Raw genomic sequence first — 22,329 nt, 5'->3', positions numbered from 1 at the left:
CATAATGTATTCCTGATGGACGTAAATCTAACCCCAAAAATTAAAACTTCTAAACGCTTAGAACTCGACAATTTTTGAAAGGTGGAAAAGATTTTTGCTTCAATCGATTATAAATGTTGTTATGTCTTTTTTATAATAACGAAAATTCCGCAGTCATGCAATTCATTTTATTCTATTCTATGGCGTGCGTAATTTAAACGACTATCAGTAAATGAGAGAAGAATCGCTCACCAATGTTATTGCGCCATCAGGCCCATCATTTCCTGTGCTGAGTGGCATGTGGCATCGTCTTTAAATTTGCAATGAAAAGTTCGAAATCATTGCACAATAACGATCCCCAATGATAGTAACGTTGTTTTCATTTTCTTCTTCAGAAGTGCAGGCCAATGATTCCTCTGGACCACAAACCGCACCAAAGTACAGCACATTTTTCTGGATGAGTTGACAGCTCGTCGGCATACGACAATTTTGTTTATTAATTCTTTACGGTTATTTGTCCGCTCTCTACCACCAATCCTGTTAACCGTTTCGGTCGTATGGTGGCTCTTAGCCACCATAGCAAGGATCTACAGTAATCTTATACTTTATTCAACATTGTATCAATTTACACTTTTCTCAAACGAATGTCTACCAAAAATGTGCTTCTTCATAAAGACAATTTTTAGACAAAACAAAAAAAAACACCATTTAATGTTTATTTTAATTAATCGCACATTGATTTAGATAATAAAATTCAATGATTTGTAAATATTACATTTCCGATTTTTTTTCTATTGTTATAAAGACGAATGAATTTCTTCCAATTGAAAGCATCTCTGATCCCGCACATTATTATCATCAACATCATTTATATTCCAGTATCTCAATAGCCAGCGAGCAATCAACAGACTTTATTGGCTTTATTAAGGCTAAGAGAGAGTTGTGACAGAATCATTCAAACTATCGGCGAATTTTGGGGCAAACAAAATTTCCAGTGAAGAGTAAGTTATTATCTTAGGTTGGGGAAAAAGTTATCCATTATTTTCTCGATGGCTGGCACTTTTCACACTAAAAAAACTTTTTTGTTTGTTCCATTCAGTTGTGAGTTACAGGGTGTTAACAATGGAGGTCAATAAAGAGAAAATTCGGTACATTTTATACTTTTTATTTTATAAATGTGAAAATGCCGCTGGCCGCTCAAATTGCGATTGATGTTTATGGTGCCGTTGATGCAACAGTAATATACGTGCAATTTATTTTCAAAAAAAATATTTTTTTTTTTTTCCAAAATATATATTTTTATAAAGGCTCATATGGCGTTAGCCTCACGGGGCCGGGAGTTCAATACAATTTTTCTTATTATCTATGTTAGTAATATGTAACCGATTACTCGCGGTTGGCTCGAGGTTAGTATTACAAGTGTTTTCGTAATTGGGATGTTGCTGTCTCCAATGCTCTGTACGTGTGCCCGACACGGGATACTTCCTATTGGGATGCAGCTGACCATTAATCAGCAACGCCCCCCTAGTCTGTACCTCATATCTAGCGTGGTGCGTCTTTCTCGACTCGAGGAATCCAGGATAGAATGGTCACTAGCAGGCGCAATCATCAGTTCGTGTAGAGTTGTCATGAGCGGTACAACCTTTGGCTCTAGTTGAATGATCAGTGGACTGCACAACCTTTGGCCCGTGTATCTGTAAAGAGTGTGTGTATGTATTTCCGCGACTAAGTAAAAGTTTATCGATCGGATAGGAGGGATATGAAACGGGGACACAACGAAGGAAATATCATTAAACGTTGACATCGGCGTTTCTGAGTAACAGGTATAGATGAAGCAGAAGATCAGGATCACGGCTACCTAAGATATCCCGGACGGGGATATCCGATTGTCTGCCTTGTGCTCTTAGTGCTCTAGAGAGCTGAGAGCGAGCAGCATGGAACCGGATACACGACCAGACAACATGCTCGATGTCGTGGTAGCCATCGCCACAATCACAAAGATTGTTTGCTGCGAGCCCAATGCGACAGAGATGCGCGTTTAGGTTGTAGTGATTGGACATAAGCCGAGATATCACGCGAATGAAATCACGACCGACATTCAATCCTTTAAACCAAGCTTTCGTCGAAACCTTAGGGATAATCGTGTGTAACCAACGACCGAATTCATCTCCACTCCACATGCGCTGCCAACTTACGAGCGTATACTGACGAGGAATGTGAAAAAAATCGTTATAAGCAATTTGCCTTTCAAAAAGTGTGCCTTCTGAAGCGCCCACCTTAGCCAGCGAGTCCGCTTTCTCATTCCCCGGAATCGAGCAATGAGAGGGAACCCATGCTAAGGTAATCTTGAATAATTTTTCGACCAAAACACTCAATAGTTGTCTTATTCTTGTTAGGAAATAAGATGAGCGTTTATCAACTTTCATTGAGCGGATTGCCTCTAATGAGCTGAGACTGTCTGAAAAAATAAAATAGTGGTCGATGGGCAATGTTTCAATGATCCCCAGTGCGTAGTATATCGCACCCAGTTCAGCAACGTACACGGAACAAGGATCTTTGAGTTTGAAAGAGGCACTGGAATTTTCATTGAAGATGCCAAAGCCAGTGGACCCGTTTATGAATGAACCGTTAGTAAAGAACATTTTATCAGATCTAACTTTCCCATATTCTGCCGAAAATATCGGCGGAATAGAATCTGAGCGTAGATGATCTGGGATTCCATGGATTTTTTGTCGCATGGACAGATCAAAAATGACAGAGGAATTGCAAAAGTATGGGAAGCAAATATTTTTTTTGTAAACTAAAAAAACATATTTTTAATTTTTTTTTGTAATGCAATACACTAAATTATGATCTCTACTGTCAACAAATAGACCGTTTAATTTCAACGATTGACCAGAAACGTCCAGAATTGATCAAAAACAGAGGTGTTGTGTTCCATTAGGACAACGCAAGGCCACACAATTCCGAGAGCCTGATTGGGATGTTTTAATGCATCCCGCATATAGTTCGAACCTGGTACCAAACGATCATCACCTTTTTCTCGCATTGGAAAATTTCCAGAGTGATAAGAAATTGGTATCAAGAGAAGATTGTAAAAATCTATTGCTATGGTTTTTCGCTGATAAGGAACAAGACCTCTATGACAGAGATATTATGAAGCTACCTTTGGAATGGCAACAAAACGGTGTATATTAGACCTAAATCAGACAATCCGAAGCATATTAAAAATAGTTTTGAATTTCACCCAAAAATAATGGATTACTTTTTCCCCAACCTAATATTTCGTTCCTTTCTAAGATGCTATCCGAATCAATAAACAGACGAATTTAATAATGCAATTTCGTAGTCCGATGTCAGCAATGTGGTCTTGTCTTTGACATTACTCTTCTTTTTTTTTCTAAAACGGGTTCCATCGTATTTTCAAACACTGTTCGAGAGTTACTTTGAAAATAAACTTCTGTCAAAACATTCCAAAGCTGCCCTCTAAAAGTGCTATTGTGAAAAGAGCAATGATTTTGGAGCCTAGCAAGATTAAATTTGTGACCGTTTCGTGAGTTATTTGCATGCATTTATTCAAAACTAGCTGACCCGGCAAACTTGGTTGGAATACGTATGGTTGAAACATGTGCATTATTTTTATGGGACCCTCTCTCCATTCCAGAGGAGGAAGGGGGGCCATACCATCATAGAAACATTTCTCGTACCCAAAAACCCTCACATCTCAAATTTGGCTCCATTTGCTTGATTAGTTCTCGAGTAATGCAGAAGTTTGTGTTTCATTTGTATGGCAGCCCCCATGCTCTTAAAGTGGGTGTAGGTGTGTCGAACCACCATAGGAAGGTTTTGTGCCCCCTCAAATCTCATCATGCCAAATATGGCTCAATTTGCTTGATTAGTTCTCGAGTTATGCCCCTTAGAGAAGGGTTGGAGTGTCTAACCACCGTAAACATATTTATTGAACCCTAAAACCTCCACATGTCTTATTTGGTTTTATTTGCTTGATTAATTCTCGAGTAATGCAAGCTCCCCGCTTGGGTGATTTTTCGATTTTCAAAAAGCTCAAACTTTGACCGCTTTGCGCCACTCTTGTGTTTTTCGAAATCGGGGTATTCGAAAAAAAAATTTGATGCCAAATGTCTTAAGATAACTGTAAATCTCGACAATTAATATAATTCTAAGACATTTGACATCAAACTTTTTTTTTTAAAACTTCGATTTTCGGTGATTTTTCGTTTTTCAAAAAAAAAAACTCAAATTTTAACATTAGTGACACCAGTAAATGAAGTCCGAATGAGCTAATATTTTGCATATCGAACTCCGAAAAAGAAAGTCCCAAAATGTCGATTTCTGACAAAAAGAAATTTTTCGAGGTGACACTAGGTCTCGACTTTTCATGCAATTTTAAGACATTTGGCTTCAAAAAATAATTTCCGAAAACCACGATGTCCCTTGGGTGATTTTCGATTTTCGAAAACCTCAAACTTTGACCGCTTTGCGCCACTCTCCCTTAAATCCGATTGAGCTGATATTTTGCATAGGGTGTTTCGGGGCGGTGATCATTTTTTATGGGGTAACATTTTGAAATTCGAGATGACCATTTTTATTGGCACCCTAATATATATGCTAGAGCCAATATGAGCGAGCGAAAAGGGGGCATATTTAAATGAAAGCATATGAAAGCTTTTTGTATAGTTTGCCAAATACACGGCCCAGACGGAGAAAGATATATTCTCGTTCATGTTCTTCTTTATCCTCTTAGAAAACACTTTCCAGCATCATTTTATGATGAGGTGTAATGTCATCATCATGCAATTTGCGTTCAAGATTGTTCGAGATGACTTCTACCGGTGCTACCTTTCTTCGAGGAACCTTTCGTTGATGCATCTGGGATTCAACGTAAATCAACGAATTTTCATTAACGAGAGTCTGACAGAATTGGGACGAAAAGTTAAAAGCGAGGCGTTCAAGCTGAAACGAAGCGGGAAGCTACATGCAGTCTCCACTAGAGGTGGATGTGTTTATGTAAAGCCTACGTTGGATGCTGAGGCCGTACCCGTACATCGATTGGACTTGCTGCCGCGATGAAACCCTTTTCCCTAATTACCATCATCGCCTCCCCAATATAATCCGAGATTCCATTCCCGTTTTCCTTGATTCATTCCCCTCCTTAAAGTTATTTTTGTTTGAACTACTCAATTCTTTCTTACTTCGTTTGAGTCACATGAATTTCCAAATCACACAGGTTGAATACAAGTTTATTAAAAAATGAGAACAATTATGTATAAAATTGATTATAAATATCTTGCTCTTACTAGTCTAAAATTTGCTGATTTCATTGCGTTGAGCCTTGCTATGTATATTCCAAGTTACCTTTGCTTTAAGTCTGTGCTCAATGCCAGCTGATCAAAGAGAGGCCCGTAGGGATAGGGAGAGTTCATGTATTCCTCGAGTTGTGATGAATTGTGCTTGGACTCTAACAAGCTAAACATTTGTCACGTCAATATACAGAGTATGTGTGCGCGCCATTAACCAAATTTTACGAGTTTAAGATGTGTTTTTCGAATAGTAAAATTGATATTATTTGTGTTACAGAAACATGGTTTACCAATGGTATAGCTGATGGATTAATTGCTGTTGAAGGTTATAATCTGATAAGACACGATCGATTGTACAGCCGCGGAGGTGGCATTATTATTTACTATAGTTGATATTTCATGTAGAGTGTTATGTTCATCTGAATTTTCTGCAGAAGTCCATTATTCCAATCGTACGGAATATTTATTTTTGTTAGCTACGGTTTACAACCCTCCTAATTCAGATTGTTCTGAAATTCTGTTCGATAAGCTCACTGAGTTTTCTTTGAATTACCTCAACACCGTTATTATAGGTGATTTCAATACTGACCTTAAAAAGAATTGTACAAAAACTTCTAAATTACTAAGCGTCACCGGCAATTAACCCACGAACCCACGGACTACCATTCCAACGGTTGTTCACAAATTGATTCGATCTTCTCATCCAATTTGAATTTTGTTGGCACCTGTCATCAGGTGTCTGCTCCTGTGTTTTCAAATCATGACATTATTTTCGCATCGCTTGATGTGTCCCGCGCTCCAGTATCGGAGGTTTATACTTACCGTGATTATAAAAATGTAAATACGAGTGAACTTTTGAATGCAGTCAATTTGGTTAACTGGTCATTATTTGAGAGCATTGATGATCCAAATATAGCAGTTGATTTATTCAATGATATATTAGTTAAACCATATGACAATTTTATTCCTATTCGCTATTGTAAACCTAGGCGTAATCCATGGTTTACCAGCGAAATATTGCCTATCGTATGTGGGTATCGAACCGTACCTCTGATAATCATGTGCAATATAAACGATTACGGAACCGAGTTACTAATTTAATAAATGTCGCTAAATCAAACTATGTATCTAGCCGAATTGATTCCTCTAACTCCAGTAAGGAATTATGAAATAAACTAAAAATGATCAATGTATTGCTTACGTCTTCAAGCGCTATCCCGTTAATAAATTCGAGTAACCAGATTAATGAATACTTCGGAACAATTTTTTTCAGGATAGAAATTTTACATCAGTTCCACCACTGAATGATAATGGGTTTAAGTTTTCTTCAATTCATGATTATGATGTTATTCTAGGGATCACTGCTGTAAAATCTAATGCCGTGGGCCTTGATAATGTACCGCTTAAGTTTATTCTTCTGATATTATCTCACTTTTTGCCAACAATAACTGGAATATTGACCTTGATTATTTCTTCCTCAAAATATCTTAGTGTTTGGAAGTTGAGTATAGTTATTCCTATTCGTAAAAACCCTAAAAGTAATGATGTAAGCAATCTGCGACCTATCAGTATCTTGTGCGCACTTTCAAAAGTGTTTGTTTGAATCTTGAAATCCCTAATGAACGATTTTTTTTGTACACACAGTTTATTATCTCCAAATCAATCTGGGTTTCGCACTGGTCATAGCACTACAAGTGCTTTTCTAAAGGTACATAATGATGTCCACTCTGCAATTGATAAAAACTTTTCTGAACTCTAATCCATCAAATTTGGAGCCCTGAAAAGGGCTGTTGATTATATGCTAAGCTAATATAGCACGCTCTCCTCGGATACGATGGGTCAGCTGGATGTCCTTGGGCATGATGTGACGCGTTTTGCATGGATAGCACACAAATTGGTGTCTTCTAATAAGCCTCCTGCAGCGTCATAACCGCGGAACTTTGGAAGCGCAAGTCGGTTTTGAAGTCCTGAGCAATTCCACGAACCAAATGCTGCAAAGGTAGCTTGCGGATCAGCAATTCGGTCGACTTCTGATAGCGACGAATTTCATGCGAAGTTCCCGGTCGATAGCGATGTGGCTTCTTCACGCTTCCTGCGGCTGATGCGCTTATCCGAGCTGCTTTCGTGGTGCCTTACCACCGAAAGACTAACGAGCTGTCTGCTTAGTCCCGATGAAACGAGTCCTCACGGTGCGAGAGTAGAGTAAGAAATGAACGAAAGCAAGGGAAGTGTCATTTTATAAAACATAAAAGAATCGAATGTAAACCCCACCCTCTTTATTGTATAAGCTTACTGTATACTCACGAATATAATAAGGGTGGGATTTAGATTCTATACTTTTATGGTTTATAAAATTACGCTTCCTTTGCTTTCGTTTATTTCTTACTCTACTCTCGCACCGTGAGGACTCGAGCTCGTTAGTCATTCGGTGGTAAGGCACACGAAGTCAGCTCGGATAAGCGCACCAGTAGCAGGATAGGTGGAGAAGCCACATCGCTATCGACCGTGAACTTCGCATGAAACTCGTCGCTATCAGATATCGACCGAATTGCTGATCCGCAAGCTACCTTTGCAGCATTTGGTTCGTGGAATTGCTCAGGACTTCAAAACCGACTTGCGCTTCCAAAGTTCCGCGGTTATGACGCTGCAGGAGGCTTATTCGAAGATACCAATTTGTGTGCTATCCATGCAAAACGCGTCACATCATGCCCAAGGACATCCAGCTGGCCCATCGTATCCGAGGAGAGCGTGCTATATTAGCTTAGCATATAATCAACGGCCCTTTTCAGGGCTCCAAATTTGATGGATTAGAGTACAGAAAAGTTTTTTACAGGCCGAACTGAAAGGAGCATTTAGCGAAAATCGTGGTTTCGATAATAATTCGTTACCGATAGGTGCCATGGATATGGATTTCCTTATGAAGAATATGAAATACATGACATGATGTAGTGAATATATCCGAAGAAATCACTTTGGTGAAACTGCATTGTAAAATTATTTGTGTACGAATGCCGCAATCGATAGTCGACTCTAATTTGCGCTGGGTAATTTCCTCGGAGGACTCGATTCCTCCTTTGAGCATTAATAATCTCTTTCTGGCAAAACGATGTGGTATGAATCACATTATTTGAATGATAGAATGAAGAAGTTTTCTGCCAATTTCCTTCAACCTCCAAACGTATCTTTCTCCCGTTTGTCGTTTTCGCGTTCGCTAATCCTCTCTCACAACACCCATTTCTAGTTTGAGAAATTGTTGAGTAAACATTGTTTGCCAGTGCGCGTAGAGCGGGAATTCCTAAATATTCATTGCACCTCTAATAAATTGCCGAAAGATGTGGTCTTACGTTGATCGCACTTGATTGAAAAAATCCAAAACGAAATGTATTTGGTCGAAGCATTATATGAGTAGAAAGCAAATAATCGCTCGAAAATGACTTGATTTTCGCGATGTGAAACATTTTCCGTTTTTCATGTTATGCATCCAATATTGGATACGAAAATTTCCACTGATGGGGGAATATTCAGAAGCTTTCCTGTTAATTGCGATTGATTGAAAAATAACAAAACCAAATGTATTTGGTTGCAGTGTTATATGGATAGAAAACATTAAAATAAACTATTTCGCAGGAATGTATTTTTCAATTCCCAGGGGAACTGGCAGATTATTTTTCAGCAACGATGATAGCAACGAGAATTCCGCGCGTGTATGTGTGTGTGTGTGTGGCGGCTGCTCCGATGTTTCAAGCGGAACCGTGGCATTACTCTCCTCCTGATGGATTCCCTTTTGGCCTTAGGTGCACAAACAGGCTCTTGGTGACACCGTTCATCAGCGCATTCATGATAAACGAAATTAGCTTCACAACAACAGCGACAACATGCTCCAATCGCTGTTCAATCATAACTGAGTGGGTTTACGAGCGCCGCTCGCTTATATACCGATTTTTGATTTCAATAGCCTATTTTGAAAGCAATTTTAAGACTATTGAAACAAGTTTTTGGATGAAAAAGTAACAAGTATATGACGCGTAGACATTTTATCTTTCAAATGAAGTGTTTATCATACCATTTCGTTCAGTTGTTCAAGAGCTATTAACGCTCAAAATCTCGGTCTCCAGCGTAACGCTTTCGTTCTCGAAACTTTGGTTTTACACCCCGGTATAGAAATGAAAGACGTATTCCTACGTCAAAAAAGCGTTGTCTTTCTATTGTTAATTGATTTCTCTAAGGCCATAGATAGGGTGTCTCATTCAAAACTATTGCAGAAATTATCTGAAAAGTTTATGTTTTCTAGGTCTGCAATAAGTCTCTTACATTCATATTTTTCATGCAGATCGCAAGTGGTATCCACAAATGGGACTTTCTCAAATAGAATAGATATCATGTCTGGTGTCCCACAGGGATCCATTTCAGGGCCTCTCCTATTCTCGATGTATTAATGACTTGCCAGGAGTTCTCAAAAACTGTAAAATTCACATGTTCGCTGATGATGTGCAATTATATTTTTACGCTGTTGACCTTTCCTTAACAACGATGGCCACCATTATCAACGATGACTTATCTAGAATAATGAACTGGTCTGAAGGAAATTTACTGCCCATAAATTCATCAAAAACCAAAGTGATGCTTATTAAGAGAAATCTTCATCTGAACATTAATCCTGAAATAAAACTTGGCACCGACACTATAAAATATGTGTCCAAAGCTTTCTTAAACAGAATAATTTTGAATGGGAGAGTCAGATAGCCGCACAATGTACAAAAATCTACAATGGGCTAAGGTTACTAAGAATCTCTTCAAGCAAACTACCTGATAACTGTAGATAGTTTGCTTGAAGAGATTCTTAGTAACCTTAGCCCATTGTAGATTTTTGTACATTGTGCGGCTATGTGACTGAAAATGAAATTATTCAAATCCCTATTACTACCACATTTCATGTATGGTGACGTTTTTCTTTTGAATGCATCTGTCATGGCATTGAATCGACTACGTATTGCCCTTATTGCTGTGTTCGATACGTGTTCAACTTATACAGTTTCTGCAGAGTTACTCATCTCCAACAGCAATTAATAGGTTGCCGATTTGACGATTTGCATAAATTGCGATCGTGTATAACCATTTTCAAAATTATGAATACAGCATCACCATTGTACTTATTCGAAAAATTACAGCCTGCTAAAAGCATTCGTAGAAGGAACTTTTTATCACCTCGTTCTCGCACGTCTCATTATCGAAAAACTCTATTCGTACAAGGCATCACATTTTGAAACCTACTACCAGCTGATATTAAGCTTATTCCCTCCATAACTAGGTTCTGTTTTTTTTTTATTTTGTTACAAGAAATACTTTCATGATGGCATATTCTGCCATCACATCTAAAAAAATATGAATTTCGAGCCACTAAAGTAGAACTCTAATGTATTCGCTTTTAATTGGCATCAAGCCACATGAAGGCTGCGTGAGATCCGGACAAAAAAAACTAAGTTGAAAGGAAAGAATCTCGTGTAGGAAACATATACACTCCTAATCAAGCGAAAGCCGGATCACAAGCTGGTTTTTCGAAGCTCGTCAGGAAGTTGCCCCTCTCGGTGTTTCCTCCCCGCAGGCTCCGTTTCGTTCAATATGCTTCCGAGTTCTTCCGAGAGACTTTTAGGTTGTCTTTCGTTTTTAGCCTCGAGCCTCGAGTCTATTCGCCGGAATGGGGCCCCATCGCTTCCTCTATTCTCTCGTTAATGGCCTATTAATCACACAATAAAGCCCGAAGCCAAGAGGCTGAGGGTACCCGAATTTCCTCTCGAAATGAGTGTATGTCTTGGAATAAGTGAGCCTCTCTTTTTTCCCTGACTTCTAATTCTCGTATCCATCCAAAGTCTTGCCTTGCGTTCAGATTTATGGGGCGTTCGCATGGTTTTTTTTCGCCCACTTCCTCTTTTTCCTCAGCTCATGGAAAGCTTTCCTTTTTTGTGTGTACAACTTTGGCACCAAGATCACCAAGAGCACGCATCGTTTGCATTACAACAAACCGAATCGAGCTAAGAGTGCCTCGAGTGAAGAGTGAAGAGAACATGTAGCTTTGATGAATATAAATCTCCACTCGAGACCGAGAGTTGGAGAGTTTTTCTCCACTGTCGTGGATGGGTGGGGGACGGATAGGTGTAGGGTTACCACACAGGAAAACAGGCAGCGCAGAAAATGAGTGAAAGTGCTGTGTCGCTTGCGGAGACCACTAAAATATTCGCAGGATATTGAGCAACAAATCATCGTGAGGCTGCTGACTTCAGTCTTCCCTAGTCGGATGTTGTGGTGTTCACGACGACGACACAGGTGGAACGCTGTAAATGGTGGGTTGTGGGTGGGATGGCCCATGGAAGCTTGACTGACGCCAACTGAAGCAGCAAGCGAGTTTATGATTTGTGTCATACACTTGGCTTGACGAATCGGATTCATTCCGTGTGCAGCCAATTTTGCAAAAATTACAACCGGGTTTCACAATTATGTGCCTCTTAGGGGAAATTAGCGGCCCGGTGTTTTATTGATCTAATTGTGGCGGGAAAACCTTCTGACGGATGCGATGGTAGAAACATTATTAGGTGAAATTCAATTTATAAACGAAGCTCTCGAGCCCTCGAACTCATTTGAATGTGTTTGTGGAAGAATTCTAACAAGCAATCAATTTCCTGGAAGCAATTGATAGAAAAATTGTCAATACTGAAGCAAATATGCCACGGGCCCAAAATCTGTTCGAAATTCGTCCACGAAAACAACGGCATGTTACCGTGACCATTAAACACAGACGAGTTACCGGAACGACAGGAAATTGGAATTCGAAATCGATACAAAGACGGAACATCGATTTAACGGTGAATGAGTTTGATTGGCCTAGTCTTACTGATGGAGTTTTGCTTTCTTGTGTTCCACATCACCTGCTCTCGAGCACACGGAAATGTTATTGCGTTGGGCCATCTATTTCTTTTTTTTCCGGGGAAAAAAATAAATTCGCTGGAGAAGGTCGTCAATGATTGCCTCGTTTCCCTCAGCCAAGAGTGTCAAAGCATTGGGAAGAAGCGTGCGGCATTTTATAAAGTTTCAACAGTACTGGCTCAACTATACTATTAAATTCATGTCACTGGTCGCCGCTAAGGAACGACCATCATTGGCGCCTACACTCCGTTCAACTTCTATAAGACCAGATGATGATCTTGCTGCTTTGTGGCATTTCAAACAAACAATGCTTCAATATATATTTTAGTGTGTAGGTATTGGAGACTACCATACACTGCATGATTTTCATATTTGTGTGTGCAAGCGCTGAGCGTAACGAATGTTTTCGTATTTTTCAACTGTCAAGTTTCTATAAGACCAGTTACATTTTTCGTTTCAATCAAATACATCTGGAAAATGCCGAAGGGAAAAGTGCTCACAGAGAGAGAAGAAAGTCAAATCGATGCATTTCACCAAGAAAATGTTGATATCAGAGAAATTGCTCGTCGGATTGTTCGATCCCATCCAGTAGTGCTCAATAATTTGGCGAATCCTCAAGGATACGGTAAGAAGGAAAGAGCTTAAATCGAAGCTGTCTGACCGGGATAAGCGGGAAATAGCTAGAACAGCTTTGAATACCTCAAAATCGCCTATGCAAATCTCCCCTTCTCAAAAGATGGAATTAAAGAACATTCAAATGTTTGATTTAATACTCCATGACACAATCATTGAAACGATTTGGCATCCTTGTGTTCCTGCGGGCCCTTCCTCCTTCTGATGGCATGGTGACGACTGGACTGGACGAAGCCGCAAGTGGCGACGCAGGATCACTTGATAAATCAGCTGCGGTTGTTGAAATTTCATCGGGTCTTTCCATGAGTAATTCGGAGCTTCGTAGACGTTCGACTTCATGATGATCATCGACCGGTGCCATCACGTTGAGAGCTTCGCGTGAAATGAAATATAAACAAATACACAGAAATAACAATGGTATTATTTACCTTTATCTACATAATTTTGCTCTGGACCTAGCTTCTTAAGGTGACTACAGTTCCTCTGATAAACTCTCCTATTATTATCTTCAACTGTAACTCATGCTCCTTCTTTCGCAGTGACTGTCATAACCGACGGATTGTAGGTCGGTGTGAGCTTATTATCAGGTAGTAAATTTTCTACCAAAACCTTATCACCAGACCTAAAGGTTTTGCTCTGCGTCTAACATCTTCTCTCTTTCCCTTTTTCCTTGGCTTGTTGATCACGATCAGCAAAATCAGTGAGTGGAACCGCCGTGGTTATGTCTTGCAGAGACGGTAGCTTGGTTCTTATGTTCCTTCCATACATTAATTCGGTTAGTGTCTTTCCTGTAGTGCTTTGCGGTGTCGAGTAATAAATGGATAAGTATGTGAACAGATCTTGCTTCCAATCCTCTTTCAAAGCTTGACTGATTTTCAATCGTTTCACCAAAGAACGATTCTGGCGTTCGACCAACCCGTTCTCTTGATGCCAGTAAGGTGTTGTTCTATTGAGAACTATTCCCCGAGTCTTGCAATATTCATCAAACTCATTACTGACAAATTGACGCCCATTGTCCAGAGTAATAGTTCGGGGATAACCAAGTCTCACAAAAATGCTTTCCAGACGATTAGCCGTTTCACATGCAGTTATTTTCCAGAGGACTTCTACCTCTTTGTATCGGCTAAAATAATCAATGATGACGAGTAGGTAATACCCTGCAGGTAGGGGTCCGAGAAAATCGATTGCCACATCTATCCATGGTGACTCAGGTAACTTCCGACGTTGCATAGGTTCGGGACGCTCAGGTTGACTTACTAACCTGCATCCGGAACAAGAATCGACAACTCTAGCCACAGAATCATCCATACCTGGCCACCAACAAGTTTGTCGAAGTCGCTGTTGCATTTTAGTTCGCCCTGGATGGCCCTCATGTGCCAGATTCAACATTCTATATCTTAGTGATTTCGGTACAATCAATCTAGATCCTCTCACAACAAGGTCTCCCACCTTGCCTAATTCGTTACGGAAAGCGTGATATGGTTTGATTTGCTGTGAAGTATAATTCCAAACACCACGATTTAGGAACTCTCGGAGCTCATTCAGTTCTAAATCATTTCCGGACGCCACTTCCAATTCATTCACATCAACAGCTGCATGTTCCAATACACTTCGAACGTAGACATCACAATCCGGATCGAATGGTTTCGCTTCAAACGTTCGACAGGCGTGACGAGGGGTCTGCAACGTTAGTTTTTTCTATGTGATTTTTTCGATCGCACCCCACACAAACATTAATGGTCTAAGTTATCTTTACCTTTGTGTGTTATGAACGTGGTTAACGGTTTACTCTCATCGTCCAGTTCTAATTGATAAAATGCATCCTTTATATCCAACCGAGAAAAACATACCGCACCATTAAACTTCCAGCGAATATCTCCGATCGTTGGAAGAGGATGTGTTTCTCGCAAGATCGCCTTATTGACTTGTCGCATATCGATGCACAATCTGATGTCCCCGTTGTCCTTTATGACGATAACCATTGGCGAAACCCAACGGCTTGGTTCTGACACTCTCTCGATGGTGTCCTTGGCCAAAAGCTCCTTGAGTTTTCCGTCGACTTTCTCCAACGTGGCAAACGGCAGTCTTCGCAGTCGTTGTGATACCGGCTGCACCGATCTATCAACTGGGATATGAATTTTAACTCCTCGAATGCTGGGGAATAGTCTTACAACTTCAACTTGATGAACCAGCTGCTGTCGACTTGGAAGTCCAACGATCAACACTCCAAGTTCTTTCGCTGTCTTTTTACCCAGTAACGACTGAGGTCTCCCTTCTACTACGTAGAAACATGCCGCAGTTTTCAACTGTTCGCTTCCATCATCGATGACAATATCAGATTCGAACTTATTGGTAACGTTCAGATAGTCCTTTTGTGCATATGCTCGGAACTTCTTATCAGGGTGTTGACCGTGTCTAGTAGATTTTACTCCGTTTCGGACCATAGTCTCAACTAATTCGACATTTTCGTCCATATCCGTATCGTCTATGGTATGAAGCCGTCGAACTGAAGATGCCTTTTTGTTCGAATATAATCACTGGACGAATTCGTAGGATACGCCTGATTGAAACATCGCTTATCGGGTTGGAAGGATGAAGTATTAATTCGGGAAATTTCTTTGGTGCGATAATTTTTTTTTTTTTTTGTCAAGTATTGTTTATTTATTTCTAGTATTTACATCACAAATTCATTATAATTTAAAAAGAATTCAAGTTCACTGATATCTATTGCATTGTTATGATTTTTGATATAGTTTGTATAGATTATGAATAACCTCAGAATTTCAATTTTACTTGCTGGTGCGATGTGTATACCGTGTAGTACCGGTCGTAAAAGATCGTCAAATGTGAGTCTTCGCCACCCACCCAGTGTCGTCGTAAATCGCTGTTGCATGTACCGCCATGCTGCAGTCACTCTGGGGCACTCGCTGAACTTATGCTTCAGCGTCTCCGTAGTCGCGATGCAGCGTTCACAATTCTGATCGCTCGCTCGCCCGATGATGTTGAACAATCTACGATGTTCTGTCTTTTCATTCACCAACAGATAAAGGTCATTGCGCTGGCTCGATGACATTTTTTTCGTGGAAATGTTTAGCCAGATTTGCTTCCAGTTTTGGCTCGGGTATTTTCGTTCCATTCTAGGCGGTTCCAGTTGTTCCAGATATAATCTGTGTATTTGGTCGCAGGTGGGATTTTGCTGCATATGCTGCGGCAGCAAGACGATCTGTTGACACATGATTTTCAAACAGGGACATTCAGCGGGATAGGGGATGTTTTGGATCAATACGGATTGAAAAAACGGCATTGAATTGATTTCTTTCAAGTGGCGATTGACCAGAAGTGCCTTGCTTTTGATTACCGGTAAGTGTAGCTTAAGTCCGCCTTGTTCTTTGCTACGCGCCAATTGTTGCATTGGGACACGTGCTGGCAAACCACGAAATAGGAAAGTTCCCATCATCGCAGTCAGTTTCGCAGTATGAATGCACTGTGGTGGTAATATCGATGCGACGTACCACGCCTTTGCTGTGATAAACGTGTTCAGCAGTATAACCTTCTGTTGTAAATTTAGGGATCGCATGTTATGCATCCACATTATTTGCGCAATTCTGGATATCAAAGTGTCCCAGTTCAATTTTGCCATCAGTCGCACTGAATTGACAAAAATAATGCCCAACACCTTAACCTTCTCTGTTGTCTGCAGCCCTGGTATCGTCAGCGGATCTCCATTGATGAAACCGACATCTATTGCCACTGTTTTTTGACGATTGAGTTTTGCTCCAGCTACTATCTCGAAATCGCCAAATACTTTGAAAATACGTTCCATTGTTGACGTTGAAGTTGCGATCGCCGTAATGTCATCGGCGTACGCAACGCATAAATCATCACCACATATACGCTCCAAATATGTAAGTAGTGGATGCAGATATATCACGAAAAGAAGCATGGACAACGGATCACCTTGACGTACAGAACGCTCTATTCGGAACAAACTGCTCGGAAATGTCCTCGCTTAGGCGTCGTGCACAAATTACGTAACGCTAAAAATCCGGACTTTGGACCTCCTCCCCCCCTTACGTAACGCAATTTCCTATCTCTGACACACAGAAAGTAACGCAACCTCGAATTTGATTCACGTCGTATGTACGACGACAGAACTTGCAGACCGCTTGAACGCGTTGTACCATGTCGGTACTGACTGGTACTGATTTGACTTGCCCTGACATTTGATCACTCATTGAACGTGTAGCCAAACATGCATTGATTTGCTTCACTACCTTATCCTATGTCAAATCCGACGATTGTAATAATTTCTTACGCAACTGTATCAGGACAAACTGTAATATTTTGTCGATAACTGCGATACCAGATCTCTCTCACGGCGTCTCTCCAAAGTTGCACTTGTTTGCATGCATCTGCACTCGCATTAGGAATTTTTCCAACGTTTCGTCCGTTTCAGGCTTCATACCCCTGAAAATATAACGTTCATGAGCTTCATGACGTTGTGGCGCGAAATAACTGTCAAGCTAATCGATAGCAACCTGGTAGGGATCAACCGTTTTATCCTTATCCTCCGCAATATCCGCCCCCGGGATAGTGAAAAATATCTCTTGTAATTCAAACCCGCCGTATGCTAGAAGCAAGTCCTTTTTCTCAGAGCACTCTTTGATCTTGGCTGCTCGCAAACAGATCTCATATCCGCGTTTCCACGTATTCCACTTATTCCTTCTTTCATTGAGTGGAATGCCCATAGGGGAAAGTAGGTAAAGACGGACACCCTAAGGTGTAATCTCAATGTTTACACATATATAGCATTCATGATCGCAGTTGTTGTACAAATTGAAACTTCAGGTCCTTTTCTATCATAATTACCGTTGATACTAGTAAATATATTCCAACATTGATGTATTCTGGGGCATTGAAAAAAATGCATCGAAATACTATTTCTTCACATGGTCGGGAAAGACGGACATCTGGAATGGGTAAGACGGACACTAAGGCGGGAAAGATGGACACTTACGGAAAAGTTGTAGTTTTTGTACGTATTTTAGTGTTTTCAGCATTGGAGTGTTCTTGAATTACACTACGATTAGACAGGCTACTCATATTGTTCGTGGACAATTTCATCCTTGGAAGGGAGCGACAGAAGAGGTCAAATACATACACTCCATGCAAAAATTTCTGGATTTTTGCGGGCCATTGTCCTCGCAAAGGAAGGAAAAGGATCTGAAATAGCCAACAACCTGTCCACGCATATTTTAAATGACCTCCTACGAAGACGATAATTCATTTGTAAAGTTTAATGATACACTTAAAAATATTTCAAAACGAAAGTTTATTTATAAAGCATTAAAAACAATTCATCAATGGTTTATGTTCATTTGAGTATTTAAATTAATTCAAATTTCAGTGGGAATAAAAAAACAAGAGAAAAAGAAGAATCAATAGCAGTTCTGACAAATAGTTGCAGCAGAAGTAAAGCATTCAGCGTGGAACCATGAAAGGCATTGTAAGCATATTGTCCAACCTGTCCCGAAATCTGAATCAGAAAATTGGCTTCCGCATTTCTCGCATAGAATATCAGATGAGGTGTCCCCTTTGCCCTTATTTTGCTTAGGCTTCTTCGAAGAGCGTTGTTTTTGTTCTTTTTTGACGTAGGACTACGTCTTTCATTTCTATACTGGGGTGTAAGTTCAATATTTCGAAAACAAAAGCGTTACGACGGAGAACGAGATTTTGAGCGTTAATAGCTCCAAAGCAAGTGAACGAAATGGTATGATATACACTTCAATCGAAAGATAAAATGTCTACGCGTTCTATGCTTGTTACTTTTTGATCCAAAAACTTGTTTCAATAGCCTTAAAATTGCTTTCAAAACAGGCTATTGAAATCACACCAATCGGTATAAAAGCCAGTGTCGTCCGGAAATCCACTCAGTTATGATTGCGCATCGATTGAGGTACCATCGCTGGAATGAGGGATGTTTTCCTAACACAGACTTCAAAACCATGAAGCCAGGGGCAACTGGCATTGCAAATTAGATGCAAGCAGCGGGTACTTTTGTACTCGTTTGCGTTTTTGCGAATCGGAAGGTTTCCCTAACACAGACTTCAAAACCTGGAGCCTGGGAAAATCGGCACTGCAAAATAGATGCAAGTTGTGGGTACTTTTTACTCGTTTGCGTTTCTGCAAACCGAAATGTATTCTCCCAACACAGATTCCGAAACCAATAAGTTGGGAAAATCGGCATTGCGGATCTTGACAGTACTTTTATACTCCCATCACACTCCGGAATTCCCATTCGGGAAAAGCGGGAAAAAGTCGGGAATAACAATACATCGCAAAAAGTCGGGAATTGTTTCACGAAGTCGGGACTTTGTTGCGCAGTGTTTTTTTCGATTCTCTAATAAGTTACTACATGTGTTTTAGCGCATTACAATTTTCTAAGCAGTGTGCATCTTTGTTTTTCAAAAAATCCTGCCGGCGAGGTAAGGAAATAAGAGAAGAATAAGCTTAAGGAAAGCCATCCAAACTTTAAACGGAGTTTTGCATCAGTTTTCCGATCAAAGAAGTACGAGATGGTCGCACATGCCATGGGATATAGGCTGCTATAACTTAAATTATTTTTTTGTGTTACGGCAGCATCGACACTTAAATAGTTTTTGCGTGAATGTCAGACAGAGGCACCGATGGTTCCTTTCCTTATCGATGACCTAACGGGACTTGTGGAGTGTTATGGAGAAAATTATGATATCCGAACGACTGAAAGTGAAATATAAAGCACCTCACAGAAACCATTCTACTGCTACCTGGAAGTATTAAAATCCGCAATCAACAAGCAAGGAATTCGGCAAAATTTCCTAAGAAGGTGTCCTAATATTTCGTATCAGCTATCGTGAGTTCTACTGTGGATTTTTAAAGAAATTGTCCATACAATCCCCTTTGACATATCGCACTCGTTACCTAACGTGTATTAACCCGGACGTGATTTTCAATTTTCCGGATATAGCGAAGAAACGGACGGAGTTATGCTTGGAAGTATTCGTCGATAAACAACATTTGCCCGGCGTTTGTGCAGTTAAATTAAAAATGGGAATAGACAATTGTGTCCAACGTCTTCTGCTGAAATTGTATAGTCTGCATATAAAATAAAAGATCAAAGATTGCCTAACTCTTGGATGGGAATTATCGCTCAGTCGTAGAAGAAGCTTCCAGTTTTGACCTTGTTTGTGAAAAAAGTTCTGAACCTATCGCATGGCAATGCATCATTGAAGAGAGAGGATTTTCTTTGAAAGGCACGAACGAGGCTAAAAACTCGAAGATGTTGGTTGACAACCCAGAAAGATGCAGGCTTGATGGTAGAGAAAATTAAATGATCAAAAAGTGTTGAAAGTTGAACTGGATTTGTAATAACGCTCAATAAACATAATACGTTTAATTCAACTTCTTTTCTCTCATGGTTTTCTTATGGCATCCAATAGAAACATTCGTATCATTGAAAAAATAGTAGTTGATAGTTGAAATGTATATCCAGCATACGGGTCGAAACATGTCCTTAAAATAAGGCTCTGGGTAAAAATGGGATGCATTTTAACCAAAAAAGAGACAGATTCTGGGTCATTAAAAATGCTACTTACTTTGTGTTATTTGTTTCATCTCGTCTCATATGCTCCTATTCCTGCTAAGCATTTTCATTCAGCGTTTTTTTTAACAAGATAGATTTTCTGTATATTTTTGTTATGTTTTTTTGGGGTCAACTCAGGAACTGATCATAGAAGGTATCCGGGAAATGCTCGGAATATGTTCATTGGTCACATTCAAACCAATGAAGTTCTGGTCAGTTCTAATAAATGGAATTTTTCGAATTCGGAGTAAGTAGAGATGGGGTGGATCTGATACGTTTGAAGGCGATTCAGGTTCCAGATACATATATTCCAGAAACAATTCCGTCCGTATCTCCTGAATCCAATATCTTAGCAAAAATCTGTTGCTGAGATACACACCGTCCAATTTTTTGTCACATGCGGAACTTGGAAACATAAAGTAAAAAAACATTCGCAATTCGGGTTTCAAAAATCAATTTTTAACTAACGAAACGACACAATATTATTAAATTTCATTTCTGTGAGTTGGGAATTTTGTGAAATCATGCAGGAAAAAGTCGGGAAAAATGCGGGAATTCAAAAATTAAAATTGGGGGGCCACCCTGCAACTTCTACGCATACCGTTTGATGATAAGGCAAAATGTTGATACTTATTTGCTGCGATAACCACTACTATAATGCATGAATTGACCTAAATTGTGATTTGTTTGCAATTGAATTCGTAAATTGTTTTATTCATTCACTAGTTTAATCAATAATTTAATCAATACATACAAAATATAGCTCTGCGCAGCAGCGATATCGTACCCAATGAGGAACATCCGAGGTGCGATTATTGCTAATTGGAAAAACACGAATGCTTATTAAGCCAACGGCAGTCCTACGTCAACCTTGCGGTTATATCATATGTATAACCCATCCATAGTTTTTATGGATTTAATGTCTTTCGATGCTTTCGCCTTCTTCAAAGTGTCAGCGTATTGAGCAGACGTTATGTCAGCTGCCTTTTCTGCTTGGCGTTTTCTCTTCGTGACTCTCGGGGTGACCATTTTCGGTAACGGAAGTATGATTGACGGAGATATTTCAAACACCGGGTTATTGGCCGTTGAGATGCTGTCCGGTTCTGCGAAATCAGCCATGATGTCTTCGGGAAGCACTTGAACTTCTTTATTCTCACAGGAAATGCGATTTACGGTCGATTGACTAGGTGCACCTTCAAGATGCAATCGAAACGTCTCTTCTTCACGAAGAATCTCAGGATCGGGTTGATCAGTCATCGTGGCCGGGGCAAAGTCATCATCGGAAAAAATATTGCGATCAAATGGCCAAATTCCTGTTTTTTCGAACCCATTCTCAGCAATTTCTGTAGTAGCCGCCTTGATGAATGCAGGTTTCATGAGCTCGGCAACGTCATATTGGCTGACGACTTTGCCTGGATTCTGTTGTAGGAAACGCTCTATTTCCTGTGCGTAGTACGTCTTGAAAGGTGCTATAAAGGATACATCAAGCGGTTGAAGTTTGTTGCTAGTGTGAGGTGGTAAAACTAGAACCTTAACAAAGTTAGCTCTAGCTTTCTCGGTAAAAGCTAGGTTCTTCGTGTGCGACGAGTGGCCATCAATTATGAGCAAGGCAGGACTGTCTTCAGAAGGTTCTACATGCTCCAAAAAGTGATCGAACCACTCATTGAATATTTCGACCGTCATGTAACCCGATGCATTACAGGCAAATTTGCTTCCACGTGATGCCCCTTTCTTCAAAGCTTCGTGCATCCGCATGCGAAGAAAAATTAAGAACGGCGGAAGGTGCTGTCCGGTTGCGGACATGCACATTACTGCCGTAGCTGTTTATCCGCGTTCCGCAGATGTAATACCACCAACCTG

General features: G+C 40.1%; 1 protein-coding gene and 1 pseudogene across 2 annotated transcripts in view; both read left to right on the top strand.

Annotated features, from left to right (window-relative positions):
- LOC129770900 (zwei Ig domain protein zig-8) overlaps positions 1 to 22,329 on the top strand; it is a 702,824-nt gene that overhangs the window by 274,061 nt on the left and 406,434 nt on the right. The gene's annotated exons all lie outside the window — the stretch shown is intronic.
- Positions 21,231 to 21,302, top strand: LOC129772329 (U4 spliceosomal RNA; annotated as a pseudogene).

The sequence above is a fragment of the Toxorhynchites rutilus genome, chromosome 2 (assembly GCF_029784135.1).
Source record: "Toxorhynchites rutilus septentrionalis strain SRP chromosome 2, ASM2978413v1, whole genome shotgun sequence".
Lineage (NCBI taxonomy): Eukaryota > Metazoa > Arthropoda > Insecta > Diptera > Culicidae > Toxorhynchites > Toxorhynchites rutilus.
This window is presented reverse-complemented; position numbering and strand designations above follow the sequence as displayed.